Source organism: Cervus elaphus, chromosome 23 (genome assembly GCF_910594005.1).
Source record: "Cervus elaphus chromosome 23, mCerEla1.1, whole genome shotgun sequence".
Classification (NCBI taxonomy): domain Eukaryota; kingdom Metazoa; phylum Chordata; class Mammalia; order Artiodactyla; family Cervidae; genus Cervus; species Cervus elaphus.
In genome coordinates this window covers 44,327,946-44,346,545 of record NC_057837.1, presented here as the reverse complement: position 1 = coordinate 44,346,545, position 18,600 = coordinate 44,327,946, and positions in this window count along the sequence as shown.

Below are 18,600 nucleotides of genomic sequence, written 5' to 3'. Positions count from 1 at the left end.
CCAGTCTCCCGCCCTTTGCACTTGCTTGTCTGTCTGTCTACCTGGAGGGTTTCCCCCTGAGATGCACTCTGTTCTGAACTTTGTGAAATGATATTTCCTCCTTGGGTCCTTCTCCTCCTCATGGTTGTTGAAAATGCCCCACTCCCACCCCCAACCAGCAGGAGCTGGCAGCAGTCTCTGCCCTCCTTCTCCTCCTGTTCTTCCCTGTGGCACTAACCTTCATCCAACACATTCCACTCAGCGACATCATTTCCAACTTCATGAACCAAGATGGAAACCCTAGAAAGGCAAGGATGTCTCGGTGCCTTGCATTGCATTATCCTCACTGCCCAGGAAGGCAAGTCAACATTTATTGAATATTTATCAACTGGTTGAATGGAAGGGCCAAACAGAGCCTAGCTCTCTCCCATTTCCCCGTGGGCCAACCCCCTAGCATCTGACTGTGTCCCCAGGGCTCCCACTGTGAGAAGCCACCGGTGGATGCAGCCTGGTCCTGTGCCCTTGAGGAGCCCGCCTGCTTCATCCACCCAAGGACCCCATGCCTGCTGTGGCCATCTGTGATTGAGAGCAGCCATCAGGAGTGCTTCATCTTCTGTGGAAGAGATTCTATCAAAATAAATCTCCATCATTATCAGAAAAAGACATTAGGAGGAGGACATTCTGTTTCCTGAATTACCCAGGATTAGATTAACAAAGTTCATTTATTATTAAACTAAGCTACTATAAGGCAGGACAGGGTTATGCAACATGAAATGATTCAGACAGACTGTTAACCCATGCATCCTCTAAAACACTCAAAATTAAAAACACAGTGAAACTCTTTTCAGGGAAATAAAAGAGGAGTATAGGAAGCCTGGCGTGCTGCAGTCCATGGGGTCACAAAGAGTCAGACACGACTGAGCGACTGGACTGGCTGACTGAGAGCAGCCGTGTGGGCTTCCCCTGTGGCTCTGTGGTAAAGGATCTGCCTGCAGTGCATGAGACACGGGTTCAATCCCTGGGTCAGGAAGATCATCTGGAGAAGAAAATGGCAACCCACTCCAGTATCCTTGCCTGGGAAATCCCATGGACAGAGAAGCCTGGAAGGCTACAGTCCATGGGGTCACAAAGAGTTGGACATGACTTAGCAACTGAGCATGCATGCACATAGCTGCCATATGCTTAAAACCCTGGAATTTTTAAAGTAAATGCCCTCCACATAAGGGCATAAATTGGGGCAAAACCTCAGAAATGCAGTTGTGTTCATCTTCCCTCGATGACAGGGCTTCCTTTGTGGCTCAGCTGGTAAAGAATCCTCCTGCAGTGCGGGAGACCTGGGTTCAATCCCTGGGTCAGGAAGATCCTTGGAAGAGGGTTTGGTAACCCATTCCAGTATTCTTGCCTGGAGAAACCCCAAGGACAGAGGAACCTAGTGGACTGTAGTCCATGGGGTCGCAAAGAGTTGGACACAACTGAGTCATTAAGCACAGCACCCTTGATGACTAAACATGCTGGAACTTGCCACAGGAAAGGGAGCTGTCGATTATCCATTCCTCCTGCCAGGCAAGACCATAGATCCACTTTCAGTGCATGGGTGCCTGTTATAGGCTGCAATGCCATCAGCTGTAACACATAGAAATCAGCAGTGTGTTTAGTAAGGCCTGACCATCACAGGACAGACAGGCATCCTTACATGGCTGAAGGAAGTCCTGTTGCTCTAAAGAGAGAGAGAGAGAGACTGTACATGGTTGGACTATAAGAGGAAACGGCCTTTGAGTGGTGACCCTACACAGTGACAACACACCCCGGCACGCTGAAGGCATCACTGAGAAGATCCCACATGGACAAGGCCGCCCCCACACCAAGCCTGGGCCTCACTGCAGGCGGGTGCCCACCCCCTGCCCTGCACTCTTCTGACTTCACATGACTGAGGATCCCATCACCTACACAACCCCCACCAGCATAAACCAAACTTCCGCAAGCAAAAACAAGCTTTGGAAAGTGAAGCTTAGTAAGCGGCCTCCGTCTGAAATGTTACCGCTGGAAAGAAGCAAGTCTAACTTCTCAACTGACTCCAACCTTTAGAATCCCTGTTGCTCAATTGACTTCAACCTTTAGAAAAGACTCTGATGCTGGGACATATTGAAGGCAGGAGGAGAAGGTGACGACAGAGGATGAGATGGTTGGATGGCATCACCGACTCGATGGGCATGAGTTTGAGCAAGCTCCGGGAGTTGGTGATGGACAGGGAAGCCTGGTGTGCTGCAGGCCATTGGAGTCGCAAAAAGTTGGACACGACTGAGCAACTGAACTTTAGAATTCCATAAAACACTTAATTTGGGGATGAGGTCTGTTTGTGTGTGTAGCCACACCCTTGAATTGAGACAAAATGGCACACACGGGATGGCAGCATGAACACTTCAGTAGTATCACTCCTGCACAAACAGTTAAAGTTGTCCCACGCACTACTTGAATCCAAAAGAAGCTGACCCAATTCTGAGGATACTGGTCTTTAGAAATGTTTTAAAATAGCTCCTTCATATCATTTATGATAGAATATTCCAGCATAGCTACCAGTTCAGTGGTGGACTGAGTCCTTAAGAGACTACACAAACTTGGAGCAGCTTTCAGGAACAGTGTTCAGATAGATAGACAGATAGATAGATAGATGATAAATAGATAGGATGGACAGTGAAATAAATATATATGGAGGATGAATGAATGGTTGGACAAATGGATTGAATAGATAAGTAAGTAGATAGATGAAGATAGATGATAGATAGATGAAAGATAAGTAAGTAGATAGATAAATAGAAAGAAAATAGATGATAAACAGATAGGATGGATGTGTAGATACATACAGAGGACGGATGGATGGTTGAATGAGTGGATTGAATAGATAAGTAGTTAGATAGGTGGTAGATAGATAGACAGACAGGCATACATGGACAGGAAGGTAAGTGGGCAGATAGGTAGAGCATAAAGAGAGACATTTACCTGGCAGACATAGAAGGACGCCAGAGCCCTGCCCGCACTCCCATCCTCCATGTGACAATTCCCACCTCTCTTCACACGTGTCCTGTGCGTATATTTGTAATTCTGTGCCAAATCCCCATCCTTCCCTTTCCCAGATCACCCTGCCCTACCACCAGATCCTTAAACTTCACATTTTACAATCTCTTCGTTCCTCGAGACCCTGTTCATGACGAGTCTTTCTCTTCATCTGCAAGCAAAACTATGTATTTTTTTCCTGCTCCCTAATACTCTGCAAATATTTCTATCAAGGCAATGAGCATACATTACATATTCACTTACAATTATAAATTAAATTTCATATCTTTAGGAGATGTACTGAATGAAGCATGACATTAGGTTAACGATTTAATAGGTATGGTTCGTGCCGTCTTTGATCATTTTGCACACACTCATTCCCGGGGTACCAACATTAACCACACAACTTCCTCTACACGTTACATGGGAATGTTCTTGGAAAACCTCACATCTGTGCCTGTGTCTGTGTAACTTGTTTTAAATTCATTAGGTAACCATTCATTAAACACTCATTATATGGTGCTGTAGTTTGTATGTTTTTAGACAGACTGAAAAGCAAAGGTTATTTTAGAAAGAAGCGAAGTCGCTCAGTCATTTCCGACTCTTTGCGACCCCATGGACTCTAGCCTACCAGGCTCCTCCGTCCATGGGATTCTCCAGGCAAGAATACTGGAGTGGTTTGCCATTTCCTTCTCCAGGAGATCTTCCCAACCCAGGAATCGAATCCGGGTCTCCCGCATTGCAGGCAGACACTTTAACCTCTGAGCCACCAGGGAAGCCCAAGTCACTTTTTAATCTTTAAAAAGCCTGGCATAAAGTGAGTGTCCCACGTGTTTGATAGGTACCGCGGAAACCTGAAGATCATTTGAAGATCTGAGAACTCAGTTTGACCTAAGACAACCTGGGAGTTACTTGCTGCCCGTGAAATGCCCTTCTTTGTTTGATAGCAAAGACAATTTCCCACATCCCTGGAATGCTATTTGATAGTATCTTAAATCTTCCTGTCTCTGTCTGTCTGTCTCTCTCTATATATATATAAAACCCTATATATAAACATGCAAATGTAATAGCCTTCCATGTCATTTTATAATAGAGGTGTATCGAGGGGATTCTATGAGACTTAATCACACTAGCTGCATATTTCAAGTATCTAGTAACAAAACTGAACAGAGAACTTGCTCTCATGCCACCTGTATGTCAGGCTGAAATTCCTCAAAAGCTAACAAACGGGTTATTTGGCTATCTATGTTAAAGCACGTGAGTGATGGTCAGACAGCATTTTGCTCAAATGTATGTTTCAAGAAAAAAACTCCTTGGGAAAGTTCTAAACAAGGCACAGTATTCAAGGATCTGGGCAATCAGACCCTTCTTCCCAGCCCTGTAGATGGTCCTGCGGGGAGAGGGGTGCCTGCCAACCTGGGCCCCCACCCTCTTCAGGAACACAGTGCCTACACCCTTTCACATGGGGACATGAAGGATGGCGAGCTGGCATCTCCTGGCCATGCAGAATTTCTCCTGGGTCTGCCTGACATGTCAGCTCCATTCACTCCTAGAGAAGGCACCTGTCATGTGTCAGCTGCAAGCTCCCAAGGGCTCATCTTCAAGTTAAAGCTTGGGAGAGGTGAAAAGAGAGAATTTCTGAGACAGAGCAACTCAGCCCAAGTTTTGAGACATGTATTTGGCCTGTAAGGTCCGCACAGTTGAGTGTGAGTGTCAGGGGGTGACTCAGAGATAACAGTCAAGCCCCCCAGGAAAGGTCAAACCCCGGACAGAGGCAGGAAGCTGCAGAGGATGCTAAGACTTGGCACCGATGAGAATGCCGCTGGGGCCACAGCCCACAGAACCACCTTTCCAAAGCACTCTGCATTCTTGGGCAAGCCTAGAAATAAGCTTCCCACTATGCTCTGCAGTTGAGAAGGAAAACTACTGGGCTGGACCATCTGTGGTTAACCTGAGCTGCTCAGTGCTCAGGGGCCGAGGGGTCGGGAACTGCTTTCCTGCTCTGCTCCGTGTCGTCTCCCCATGCAATCGTCTTTCCTTGAGGAGGAGAGCGCACAGGCTTCACCTAAGAGCTGAGCATGCCCGTGTGTTTGCAACTATGTACAGAACAGCCTGGGGCTGCCCTCCTGCACACGTGGGGTTGTGGGGACAGCCTGAACCCAGCCGCTGGAAGGCACGGAATAGAGTCAGGCCAACTGTGAACATCCTCCAAACAGCTTCTCACCAAACCCACTGGCCATTGTATCCAACTGTCAGTCAAGTAACCTGGTAAGGGCCACCTGAGGTCACTGACTCCACGTAGTTACGTTATTTAGAGGAAATCACTGAATATATTTCATTAAAATCTAAAATGGCCCAAGCTGTAGCACTAACAATAACAATAATCCTAGCTCACTTTTACTGAGGTTTTATCTTTCTCCTGGTGTGCTTCCAAACTTTTCACATTTATCAGTCCATCAACTTCTCAATAACGTGATATTAGGGTTTTTTTGTGGGTACATGCTAAGTTGCTTCAGTTGTTTTTGACTCTTTGTGACCCCATAGATTGTAGCCCGCCAGGTTCTTCTGTCCATGGGATTCTCCAGGCAAGGATACTGGAGTGGGTTGCCATGCCCTCCTCCAGGGGATCTTCCCAACCCAGGGACTAAACTCATGTCTCTTACATATCCTGCACTGGGAGGTAGGAACCACCCAGGAAGCCCATTAGCTTTTTAGGGCTGCCCTAACAAAGTATGGCAGACTCAATGACTAAGTAGAGACTTAGCTTCTCAGGTTCCGAGGCCTGTAGTCTGAGATCACTAGCATCAGCAGGGTGGGTGATCTGGGCCTATAGATACATCACTCCAGTCTTTGCCTCCATCTTCATGTAAGGTTTTTCCTGTCTGCTTCTGAATTTCCCCCTTTTATAATGACACTGGTCATACTGGATCAGGGGCCACCATGCTGACTTCATTTTAGCTTGATGACATCTTCAAAGACCCCATCTCCAAATAAGGCCACATTCTGAGGACTTTGACATATGAATCTGGCGTCAGTTCAGTTCAGTCGCTCAGTTGTGTCCAACTCTTTGCGACCCCATGCAGCACATCAGGCTTCCCTGTCCTTCACCAACTCCCAGAACTTGCTCAAACTCATGTCCATCAAATCGGCGATGCCATCCAGCCATCTCATTCTCTGTCATCCCCTTCTCCTCCTGTCTTCAATCTTTCCCAGAATCAGGGTCTTTCCAAATGAGTCAGTTTTTCGAATCAGTTGGCCACATTCAGCTTTAGCATCAGTCCTCCCAATGAATATTCAGAACTGATTTCCTTTAGGGTGGACTGGTTGGATTTCCTTATAGTCTAAGAGACTATCAAGAGTCTTCTCCAACACCACAGTTCAAAAGCATCAATTCTTCAGCACTCAGTTTTCTTAACAGTCCAGCTCTCACATCCATACATGACTACTGGAAAAACCATAACTTTGATTAGACAGACCTTTGTTGGCAAGTAAAGTCTCTGCTTTCTAATATGCTGTCTAGGTTGGTCATAGCTTTTCTTCCAAGGGGCAAGTGTCTTTTAATTTCATGTCTGCCGTCATCATCTGCAGTGATTTTGGAGCCCAAAAAAATAAAGTCTGCCACTGTTTCCACTGTTTCCCCATCTATTTGCCATGAAGTGATGGGACCTGATGACATGATCTTAGTTTTCTGAATGTTGATCTTTAAGCCAACTTTTTTACTCTCCTCTTTCACTTTCATCAAGAGGCTCTTTAATTCTTCTTTGCTTTCTGCCATAAGGGTGGTATCATCTGCAAATCTGAGGTCATTGGTATTTCTTCTGGCAATCTTGATTCCAACCTGTATCAAAGCTTATGAGATAAATTCTAAAATTGCTCCCAGTCTGCAGGTGTGGAGGTTAAGGCACTGAGAAGTCCTGCAGCTTCTCCATTTAACAGATAATGAAGTGGCAGAGATGGTCCACCAGTCTGGCTAAACTATACACTTGGTGCTACTCTCTCCCAACCCTTTGTTGGCCTAGAGATTAGGATTTTCGAAAATCAGCCAAGAGTTAGAAAAGGTTTATCCCAGCTAAATTTCTAATCTTTTGCCATTAAAGTTAGAGAAAATAAACTGAGGCTGTTTGAAGATTTTGAACATATCGTAACATTGGGCTCATTTAATACTATTTTTATGTTCCCAAAGATCAAGGGCAGGAGGAGAAGGAGGCAACAGAGGATGAGATGGTTGGATGGCATCACCCACTCAATGGACATGAGTTTGAGCAAGCTCTGGGAGTTGGTGAGGGACAAGGAGGCCTGGCATGCTGCAGTCCATGGGGTGGCAAAGAGTCAAAGATGACTGAGTGACTGAACACACACACTTGCACACTGTACCGCATAGTACTTTAAAATGGTTATTAAATTTGAATATGGATTCCTATTGTGGGCTTGTGATCTCTTACAGAAATGAATATATCTCAGTGAAAGGGCTGTGCTCACTTCCTCTTTGTCTTTCCCCTGTCTCCATTCTTTCTTTGTTTCTTTCTAGAATATCTTAAAATGTAAGAGTCTGGCCAATCTCATATATTCTATTTCTGGGGCTTAGACATAATTAACAGATGCACAAATTTGCTGTTTTACTAATTCATTTATGCCAACTTGGGGTAAACACAGAGGAAAAATGAAACAGTAAGAAACACTAGGGAATATCTTTAAAGTCGTGCAAGAGAAGCTGTTCTCTGATGTTTGGGGTAAATTCTCCTGCTGTGTCTATAATTCCCACTGAGAAGAAAGGGCCTGCTGACTCCTCGTGAGTTTTTCGTTTTTTTTTTTTTTTTTAACGTTGTTCTGAGTCTCAGTCAGTAACCCAGTGGGTCCACAGGGTCAAGGAGTAATGGAATTTCTGCCAGTCCCAAAGTGATATTCACTTTCCCCCTTTTCTGTGACCTCCTTGTATTTTACTGCATTTTCAGAGCATCTTATCACTCTGAACTGATGCAACGTTTGTCTGAGGAAGCAAGCAGTCTTTGTTTTGCATATAAATCCGGGTACCTGTAACTTGCATTCCTTTGGCTCTGAAAAGGGAAATTCTATTTTTAAGCAGTGTTGTGAGAGAGCCACCCACTACATCTCTGTTAGAGGCCAGAGACAAATTACAGAGTTATTTAGAGGGAGGCAAAGACATTCCCGAAATCAGCATGAAGGGGATTGCAGGAATGCTTCTGACTTTAGATCTCAGTATGAGCATTTACTGTGCTGGTCAAGCCCTTCATTTTTCCAGCCTCCGAGGGGAGATGGATGCTTTATACCTTCCACAGTTTCTCTCATCCACGACTCTCAAAACGGAGGCAGAAGTGGAGACGATGGACTTAAGCAAACCTGCCTTCCACTCGCTGAGATGCTTTTTTCCAGCCAGAGTCACAGTTCTGAGAACCTGTGAAGAGGTTTCACATATGCGGTCCTGTGCTGAAAAGACAGCACTGCCACGGCACCATGTTTAGATGGTTATAATTTTGGCTTTTATCCCGCCCCTGCCCCGCCCATGCGTCCATATCACATATTCACCCAGGTCATTTCCTTATTCCTCCTGCCATTTCTTTCTCAATCACTTCTTATCGGATTACATAGAATTCAATTACTCAACAGAATTCGCCAGGCTCACAAACGTCTTCATTGCTGGCACCGAGTGGAGCCAGGGAGCAAAGTGGATCAGATACTTCTCAGAAGCTCATAAGAGGCAGTTGATTTATTCTAATGTATAATCTCTTTCCGATGGGAGCAACCATCTTTTTCCAATTACTGATCTAATTGCAGTGACTCACAAAATGGGAACTTCATATAGATGTGAATGAGAATCATTTTAAAGGATTATCATAATAGTGTATTTAGTAATAAAAATATTGAAATATTTAAGAGTGGTTCACTGGATACAAAACAGAATCTAATTGCATAACTTTAACTAATAATCTCATTAAACTGTTACTCTAAAGTTACAGGCAGCTGTGGATGGTCAGATTTAATCATCTAATGCTCTTTTCTTGAATAGGATGTAACCTGTGTCTGTCCTTTGCCTACTGGTAGGCCCCTAAACAGTATCCACTGGAAAGTAAAATTTCATATTAATGGTGTTACTCATTAACATACATTTTTTAGATGAATGCTATTTTAAATATGCAAATACATGGGTTAGATGACTTCCTCCAAGACAGAGTGGAAGATGCACATCTTGATAGCCAACTGAACAGTCCACTGCATTAGAAAGTGTCATGAAAACCCCCTCAAGTTGGCGCACACCACAGTCAGAAATGAAGGAAACATTTTACCCCTCATGCTTCCTCCAGCCTAAGTCAGCTCACACAGAATGGACAAAACCAACATCGTGCCTGGTGAGGTCACCTGTTTCAAACACTCAACACCTCCTCCCTGGATAACTGATGCTTGATTGGCAGTGGACCTGGAAGAAGGAAGGGGCGGGGGGCGGAAGGGAGTTAGGGGGAGAGTGGATACATGTGTATGTGTGTCTGAGTCCTTTCACTCTTCACCTGAAACTATCACAACACTGCTTGTTAATTGGCTATACTCCAATACAAAATAAAAAGCTTAAAAAAAATAAGGCATTGTTTAAAAAAAAGAGTTACATCTGCTCTTAATCAACTTTATGGTTTTGCCTGATCTTTAAATATGTATTTTGTTTTCTTTCATGTTGACAAATGGACAGTATCTGCAAAAGAAAAAAAAATATCATTCATTTTTCTCCCTTAATGAATCTGTGGTTTTGTATTTTGTAATACCTAAAGAAGGAGAACCAAACAGGCATAAGATATGTTTTCATTCTGTGTTTTAAACATGACATGTCTCACTTTTCATGATCTAAATAACCATCTTCCAAACATGGGTGATAGCAAAGGTACAAAAAATGTAGTGCTTGGAGTTGCCAGATTTTAGAAGCTGTGTTAAGATTCACTTGTAATTTCCTAAGATTTCACTCTGATGTCAGAAGTTTGGGATGCCTGAGTTCGACAGGGCCTTCTCCGGGCTTCTTACATGGAGAGAGTCGTAGGGGAGGTCAACTTGCTAATATCGTGCAGAAACCAACAATAAATCCACGACATTTCTTGAACATTTATGGAAAATGTCTTCTGGTGGAATCTCTGCCTAAATGCATGTGTTTCTGATCCACAGACAACCACAGTTTCCATGGTGCACTTTCCCATCATGCTCAGGGGCCTTTGTGCACAAAACCAGGCTCTATTTTGCAGGCAATCCAAAGCTTCTCTGTTCAGTGCTGCCAGCTGACATTCTCTAAGTCATTAGCTTGTCTGGGTCAAACACATCTCATTGACTTGGAAGCACCTTGGCCATTAGAGGCCAGTCCCTTTTCAACTGTGCTCCATCATTACAAGTTTTCCTGGGTAATTATTTTCTGACCCTTGACTCATGAGTCTTTGTGGTCAATGATGGAGAGGAACTTTGTTACCGATATCAGGTGATTTATTTATATTGTCCTTGGAGTCGAGAGCCATGACGGTTTCCTGGTTAACCTTTGGATTTTTAAAAATGTGATTTAAGTCTGATGTTTTTGTGCAGTTGAGGCCTTGAGCTGGATGCTTCCTTGGGTTTGTGTTGAATCCATGTGTGAATCAGAGGCAGAGGTCTACAGCTGGTGCTGCCCTGGCTCCGATGCCAGTGCTGGAGTTCAAAGTAAACCAGGACCTCCCACGTGAGGGAGCTCACCTGTGCTTCCTTCTGTAGGGGGTGGGTTCTGTCAGCAAGAGATGGGGAAGCCCTTGAAACTCCCCACAGAGACCATCGGTGTCAGAAGTGAGATTAAAGCTGTGCTAAAGGTTCTTATCACAAAGGGAAATACACTTTTTTCTTTTTCTTTCTGTTTTTAATAACTACATGAGGTGATGGATGTTAATTAAGCTCCCTCTAGTAATCATTCCACAATATATGCAAATAGTCATTATGCTGTACACTGTAGAATTAACAGTGATGTTTGTCAATTGTATCTCAATGAAACAAAAAATATATGTATTCATATGGTTTCTACCTTAAAACAAGTAGTGGAGAAGGACTGCTAGTTGGTTCTCTGCCTCCCTTTCTCACTCCTTCCTGCACTCACGTCTCAGGGTGGGACAGTCCTGCCCTTACCACTCCAGCCTTGCCAGGGTTCCCAGGCAGGGCCATTGGCCGCTCAGGTTGGCCTCACTGTGGCAGTGATGTGCCCTTCCAGTCACTGCCCTTTAGTCCACTGTCCACTTGGCTGTGTCTAAAAGGACCCTTACTGCTCTGCATGCTGTGTGGAGACTGAAGTTGAATTTTATCAGATACTAAAGGAAACCAGCTTTGTTTCAGTCTTAATAACCCTGAAGGGACTGGCAGCAATGAGTTAATATCTTTAAGCCTTCAAGTTCATCTTTACTTAGATTTTCCATTTTAAATTTTTCTCAAAGACCCTATTTTCTCTCTGTAAGCATATTATTTCTTCTATTGATCCTTCCTTCCCTGAAACCTAATACAAAAGTGACTGATATTTAATCACAGAGCTGATGTTGTAAGAAGTTTCAGTTATTTGTAAAGATTTTCAAAGATAAATTATTCATTTGATAAATTATTAATTCACACACAATTATTATGCATAATTATCTTTGATATGTTTTCAATTGATACTTTACAGGTGTCTACTGGAGACACACATACCTGGATCTGTAGGCAGTTTTGTTGTAATCCCAGTGGGAGACATGGTATTTCATGCTTGTTTGTTGGAAGTATTGAAAACCAACTCAAATTCCATCTCTCTTTCAAGAGGTAACTTTCTTTTTTTTTCAGGATTTTATTTTATTTATTTTTAATTCATTATTATTGGAATACAGTTGATTTACAATGTTATGTTAGTTTCTGCTATATAGCAAAGTGAATCAGTTTGTGTATATATGTATACATATACATATATCCACCTTTCTTTACATTCTATTCCCATTTAGGTCATTGCAGAGTAATGAGTAGAGTTCCCTGCACTGCACAGTGGATTCTTTTTATCTACTTTACATACAGTAGTGTGTATATTTCAATTCCAATTTCCCAGTTTATCCCTCCCCGCTTTTCCTCTTGGTAACCTTAAGTCTGTTCTGTACATCTATGCCTCTATTTCTGTTTTGTAAATAGGTTCATTTGTACCTTTTTAGATTCCACATATGAGCAATATCATGTAATATTGTAACTTTCTAGGCTTCCTGGAGAAGAGAGAAGCTCAGGAAGCTTTATGCTTTCCTGGGAGAGTTTCTTCCCAGGAAGAAGAAGAATTCTTCTCTAAAATTAAGGAATCTACCCACTGATCATTGAGACAAATGTAGACATTCAGTGGCTAGGTTAAAATAATACAGGACTGTTTGTTATTGAATGACTTAATGAATTACATACCACAGAATGTTAACAGAAGAGTTGACAGGAAGGGAGAAAGGAGGGCAGGATGGAAAGGAAGGTGGGAGGAAGAGGAAAGAGAGGAAGGAATGGAGGAAGGCAACTTCCCAGGGGCCCCTGTGAAGTTTGTGCCAGAAAGGAAGTAGCAAGGGTCTCTAGCTTCGTTAAGAAAATGCTGTACATGAAAGGGAGACAGTCTTACAGATACACCAAACTGACACTAAAATATCGACACTCAGGCGTGGGTGGGTGATTGGGATCAGAGGTTTTAGTCACATGGCAGCTGAAGCAATGTGTGAGCAAACACTTGCCCAGTGGGAAAGGCACAGAGATAAGCTGGAGGCAAAGGGTCACCAGATGCTGGGCCATGGGGAGAAAGCACTTTCAAGCACCAGGAGTGAAGGCTCACTGGTGCTGATGTCACATGTAAATGGGAGTGACCAGGGCACATCTGATTACAAATCGTCTACCTCCATGTGCGGAAAATTCAGTGTATTGTTTTAAGTGCATAACTAAAACTAACTTTGGCTGGTTAACAGGGTTAAAAAGCTCCTACCAAAGGTGTAAATATGATGCTTTTTGACAGCTTCCTTGAGTAGCAAGCTAAGATACACTCCTTAACCACAGACTCCTTTTGCCAGAAATATCCTGTAAATTCTTTGGACTCAACTGATAAGAAAAGACAGGTGTCCACTGAACATGACTAATGAAGAGAGATATTCAAGCTCTGGAGGTGGTGGGTCCACTGCTTCCCATTTGAAGAATATAATATTTAAAACAGAAATAGCAGGCAAGTTTTTCTCTTTTTTTGGTTCAAATATATTTTTTGTCAAATCTAGTAAAAAATATACACTTTGATGCAAGTATTTGTTAGGTATTACTTCTCTATAAAACTGAAAATTCAATTGCAAGTTTAAAATAGACTTCAAAAGGTATCAAACATGATTGGAAAACTCAAAAGCAGTGAAATTTTATCAACTGTACTCAGAAAAGACTTTTTTTTTTATCCCAGAAAATAAGTTGGTCTGTTTCTACAAATGAGCTTTTGTAGAGAAGATATGATTCACTTATTTATTCTAAATACATTGAGACTGTCTGCCTTTTTAATGCTTTTATCTTTGTTTTTATTCAACTTTCAGAGAGCATTAAGAATATTTTATGCATTCATGTGTGGATCAAATACCAATTGATCAAATGTACATCTGAAGAAGTAAACTAATTTCTGCTTGAAATGAATAGAAAATACTCACTTTGCTCCATTTTATTATTTATTTCCTAAGTAAAATCAGGTATGCAGAAAAAAAACTCACCTGGTAACGATTTGTTTAGGATATGCAATTCTTGTAGTGTCAATACACACGCACACACAATTCAAAATTCCATGAGAACAAGAAACTTCACTGATCTGTTTTCAGTGCCTAGTATGTCATAGATGTCCAGTAAACACTTTTGAAACAATAAACTAAAAATGAATGAACAAATATTATCATGATCTACTGATGGATTCTGAGCTTTCTGTCTGAGTGCAAGTCTGTGTCCAACCTTTCCAATGATGGGCAAGTTTTCCTTATTCATATTTCAACTAGGCTGCAGAGGACACACTAAGGCAAACACATCATTATTCATTAAATGGCCCAGCAGCACCGTTGAAACCACTCTAAATACTGGTCCCTTCATGCCATTATCAAGCCCAACTTCCTAAGACAGGTGTTCAGTACCTGGAAGTATTACTGCAAAAAGTTAAGGAGGGTCTGAACAAGGTTTTCCACTATGCACTTAGACATAAGCCCAAGCACGACTGAGAGATATGTGTGACTTTGGCACAGCCCATGTAATTGAAAGAGAAGCTTGTTGAGTCAAGGTATTTTCTTGGTGCTAGAAATTTGAGAGTGAAAAGCATACGATAACCAAAAAAGCACATGTTCTAGCCACACCATAAGGAAGAAAACATTGTTGAACTGAAGCCAGATTCAACTACACTGACATTCCCCTTATTCCTAACTCCTGGTTATTTGTTTTCAGTAACATCTGAGACTACTCATTTTATTTAAAGAAAATCGTTCATCAGTTATGGCATGAGGTTTTAAAAGCCCTATTATCTGCCATACACCCTCTTTCGGCAGCTACCGTGCTGCAGGTGTTCTGCATTCTGGGAATGTGCTCCTGAGGGAAGCAGCAAAGTCTATGCTATCTAAGGGTTTTTCCTTCAAATGAAGAAAGGTAGGAAGTAAGCTGATGTGCCCATAAGTGCACATTTACCTGCTCTGTGTGTAAAAGATAGGGGGCAATGTTTCAGATTAACTAGCTTCTTGGACCTGAAAATTTAGTCTTGATTAGGTGGTAAATCCCTCACTACCTTGTTTAGAAATCTCACAGCTAAGGTGCAGAGAACCCAGTGTTGTAATATAGGGAGACCTTATCCTGTAACTTCTCAGCACAAGGAAAATGAACGTCAAAGTTATGTAAACGGCAGGAATATTTAGACAAAATATGTAGATTTCTCTGTTAAGAATGGAATGTTGATTTTATAGCTCTTAGAAGTTCTCATTAGGACTTCCCTGGTGGTCTAGTGGTTAACATTCCAAGCTCCCAGTGTAGGGAGCCCAGATTTTATCCCTGGTCAGGGAACTAAGCCCCACACGCCACAGCTAAAGATCCCACATGCCACAACTAAGACCCAATGCAGCCAAATAAGTTTAAAAGAAAAGTTCTCATCACAAGAAAAAACCTGCAACTATGCATAGTGATGGGTGTTAACCAGACTCGTGCTCATCTCACAGTGCACACAAATACTTCATCATTATGCTATATACCTAAAATCGATATAATGTCATACATCAATTATAGCTCAATAACAGGACAAAAAAAAAAAGAGCACTGGTATAGGTAGTTGAGATAAAGGAGATCAAACCAGTCAATCCTAAAGGAAAATCAGCCTTGAATATTCATTGGAAAGACTGACGCTGAAACTCCAATACTTTGTCCACCTGATGTGAAGAGCTGACTCATTGGAAAAGACCCTGATGCTGGGAAAGATTGAAGGTAGGTAGAGAAGGGGATGACAGAGGACGAGATGGTTGGATGGCATCACCGAATCAATGGACATGAGTTTGAGCAAACTGTGGGAGACAGTGAAGGACAGGGAAGCCTGGCGTGCTGCAGTCCATGGGGTCACAGAGAGTCGAATGCGGCTGAGTGACTGAACAGCAGCATAGATAATTGAAGTACTTAAAGAATATGTTTGCAATGGGATGGCTTGAGAGTAAATAACTGAATTTATTAGTCTCAGTAAACCATCTAGATAATTTGCTCCTATTTTCTTACTCTTGGCTAGATGATGGTCTAAAACTACTCAGCTGGTACATGAAGAAAATATTTAAATCGAGGAAGTGGAATAGGATGGAAGAGAGTAGAGTTAAATTGAGTAAGGAGCTCAAAATAATATGATGAATAGCACTTTAAATATTTATTGAACCAGGGAGATAAGTACTTCTACCCAGTTTGAAACTGATTAGTGCTAGACGTTTCTTCCTAGTTTAATTATTTTTGAGGCAGGAACCAATTCTTTCCTCTTGCTATTTTGAAGCATCTCCAATTCTATACACCTCAGTATTCAACTCCCTCACCAATTCTTTCTCCCCATAGCGCCTGGAGAAAGAGATTAGCAGTTTTTCTTTTCATAATAAAACTTATTAGTGACTTTAAATAATTTCAATTGCTTCAATTTTGACTATTATTTTCTTAATTAAAAACATAAACAGAATAGGAGTAATTAGACATGACAAAATAAATACAATAGATCTCTGAGGGAAATAACAAAGTGAACAATTTTAAATAATATTCAAGGTAATACATTTCTCTGAAAAATATTTTATCCTAACACTTTTACTCATATTGGTAACTGTATGCTTACTTTTATCAATTTGGTATTGTCATGCTTAAACCTGGATTTGGGGTTGGAAGGATCTGGGTCAGTTGTTTAAAACCCCAAAGCAAACACTTTCATTAAGCCAAGGGATCCTGTCCTGGCTTCTTACAAGCAGCATCATTAGATAAAATATCAGTTAAAATGGAAATGGGAGCCTAGATGGAGATTATGGGACCTCAACACCCATTCTAAGAAAATGCAGTTAAACTGCAATACCTCCAATCTCCTGCACATTTTGGAAGAAATACAGGAAATCTTTTTTCAAATATTGAAAACTTGAGATGAATGAATGAATAAAAGAACAGAAATGCAGCTATCTTTTCAGGTACATTAAACAAATGGAGATGAAGGAAAGTTTGAGTTTTTGCCAGGGGTGTCTTTGAACTTTATTTCATGAGGCTTCCAATAAGGCATTTTGTGTCAGAGGTCAGCAGGCTGGTCTTCATCCCTCTGCTACACAGGGAGGTGGGAACCCAGTTTCCGCCAATGGGTACCCAAGACCTCCTCCCAGGAGGTGGGAGCTGGATCACAACCATGGTTCCTTGACAACCATGGTGATGGAGCACCATCCACAGTTACTCAATACCCCTGAACTGGCACCAGAATGGGAACACCGGTGAAAGCCAAAGCAGCACTGCCCTCCGAGGAGGAGTGGGTTCATGGGTCGTGGCAGAACTTTCTGAAAATACCACTTGAAACAGCTGTTATCTTTGCTCTCCACATGCTTGCCAACGGCCTGTCTCCCTAGCATCACTCTTAGGTGATGGAAATCTAGAAAAACAGCACATCATCTTAAGAGTCTCATTCATACATGTGACTCTAGACTTACTGTTTCTTAGCAGAGCCAAGAAAAATGATACTGTGAAAGACTCAAAACATATAGAAGATGTGTTGACATTCTCATTGCTAACTTTATGTTTCTTTAAGTCACTTCCTGTTTAAGGGAGCTGATTTTCTTAGAAGCTGTTGGGAGGCTGTGGACATCAGCATGGTTACACTGGTAAAACTGAATTAGAGCCAGGTTCCCAACTGGGCTCAGATCCGTGGTCTAAAAAGCATTTGCCACATAAGTAACTTGATCCAAGGGGTTTAATCTCTTTGGACTTGAGCTTCCTCATTTGTGAAGACAAACTGATTTAGTAAATCCAAGGCATGTGGAACATCTTGCATTTGCCCCAACTATTTTTTTAAATGATTTTATTTAGTTTTGGTTACAGTGGTCTTTGTTGCTGCCTGTGGGGGTTTTCCCTAGTTGTGGCGAGCAGGGGCTACTCTCTAGTTGTGGTGTGTGGTCTTCTCGTTGCAGGGGCTTCTCTTGTTGCAGAGCACAGGCTGTAGGGTGTGCAGGCTTCAGTACTTGCAGCTCTCAGGCTTAGTTGTTCTGTGTCAAGTGGGATCTTCCCAGACCAGGGATTGAACCCATGTCCCCACTGGCAGGCAGATTCTTTACCACTGGACCACCAAGGAAGTCCTGCTCAAATTATTGGTACGTTCACTGTGATTGGTGTTTGAGGGAAGGATCACCAAAGTTCTTGAGAAAATAGTTTCTAACCTAAATTATAAATAATCTGCATAAGCTTTCCCTTTTGGCAAAAAAATTGTCCAGTAAGATATTAAGCAAAAACTACAGGTATTTGTTCTTAGAGACTGCTCTTTGAGAGCATACCTGGACCTTCATGATGCTTCAGGACCCAGTCAATGCCATTCAGAGTTGCACGCATTACACAGATGCAATTAAATTAGCCTAACCTGAAATTTATCTGTAGACACATTTAATTAAGCACTGCCTTTTATCTTGCAATTTTTTTAAGCCTTGTAGCTGCAAATCTGACATGGCTGCAATCCAGTAGTTTGTGTTTCTGTGTCCTGGAGGCATGAGTAATTTGAAAACTCATTGAAGATTTATAATCTTGTTCAGACAGGTTTTGTTAATATTCCTTACAGACTATCCCCATTTATTAACATGTCATAAGGTCTCTTTACGCAATAATTTTTCTCATCAATTTAATGTGACAAGACCTGCAGTTCCATAGTTTCATATGATCCCTAAATCCGATTATATCACACATGTATAATGAACAAAGACTAATTATACAATTAGCTGCTGTCCTGTTGCATTTGAGAAACTGTCCATATTGTATTACCTCCAAAGCTTCTCTTAGAATCACAGCAACATCTTGTTTTAGAAAGAAGCATTAACTTTGAATTAATTTTTCCCTTTTTTTAATAAAAAGTTTTTG